Source organism: Scophthalmus maximus, chromosome 7 (genome assembly GCF_022379125.1).
Source record: "Scophthalmus maximus strain ysfricsl-2021 chromosome 7, ASM2237912v1, whole genome shotgun sequence".
NCBI classification, from domain to species: domain Eukaryota; kingdom Metazoa; phylum Chordata; class Actinopteri; order Pleuronectiformes; family Scophthalmidae; genus Scophthalmus; species Scophthalmus maximus.
In genome coordinates this window covers 13,692,022-13,693,234 of record NC_061521.1, presented here as the reverse complement: position 1 = coordinate 13,693,234, position 1,213 = coordinate 13,692,022, and positions in this window count along the sequence as shown.

The window sequence follows — 1,213 nt, the reverse complement described above, 5'->3', positions numbered from 1 at the left end:
CCCCCCCCCCCCCCCCACAAACTGCCACCCCAAACACACCTAGGCCTCGTTCCCCAGCTCAGTTACTAAAAAATGATATGTACCACTTGCCTTGAGAGGGTACTAAACGCACTTTATTGCTCTTTAATAATTGCTTTTCAACATTATTATCTTAATGCAGCCTCTTTTATGGGATCTGCAAAAATGCCATTTACCAGCGCTCGGGAGCAGAGCGGCAATCTTGAATTTGATGCCTCTCGTCACCGATGCCGCTGCTCTAACGCTCTCTCCTGCTGTTTGGCTCCTTTTTACGAGGCCGGGATCATTGGGAAGCTTTAGCCATATGGTATCAAAAGATCTCTGTGCTGCCATGGGTGTCTTGTGTGTTATGCTTGTAAGTATTATGTTCCTGGACGAGGATTTTCAAAAAGGTATTCCCCAGACTGTCACTATTGCAGATGTGAACAGAATCTGTCACTATTTGACATCCTCTGCTGTTAGACCAGGAAATAAAGATTATCTGGTGCAGCCCTCCAAACTTGGCCGTGTGCTCAAGGTCACAGTATTGCCGCGTGGAGAGGGGTCTCATAAATAATGTATACAATATATAGCATTCATTGCTAATTAGCACTAACAGGAAAGGATGCCCCCTGATTTCCCTTGATTTGAGTCTCATTTACATAAATATAATGGGGCACAAGAGAGTGTAAAGCCCAATGTCTGTCGTCCCCCGGGGGGAGGAGGAGAGGTGTTACTGGGATCTGGGTGCACAAGTGATAATTGTTCGAGAGCTGTTATTCCGTCACCCAGCCAACAAAGTAGACAGTGTGGAGTGAACAAAGAGAGTGTGGATAACAAACAAATGCCCCATAAAATGGATAGTGGCTTTCAACCAACTACTAGATTTTCATAAATGCTTTAGACCAATTTGTTTGGGTCCAGAGCTCTAGTGAAATTTCCCCTTTTTGTGTTGGACAAATTGAGATTTTCCGTTGTATTTAATGGGGGATACAGTGAATAAATGCTTGTTATAGACAAATCCCATATAGCAGCACAAGATAAATGTCAATGCTGATGAGAGGAGATTGAGATCAGACACCAGGGATTCATCTTCCTGAATAAATATAAAAAGGCTTTGATGGAAGACTCTTTAACTGTTGCATTACCTAAAACCATGAATCAAATAAAGAGAGCTGAATAACGGTGATTCGGGGATGGCAGTAGTTGCTGTTTG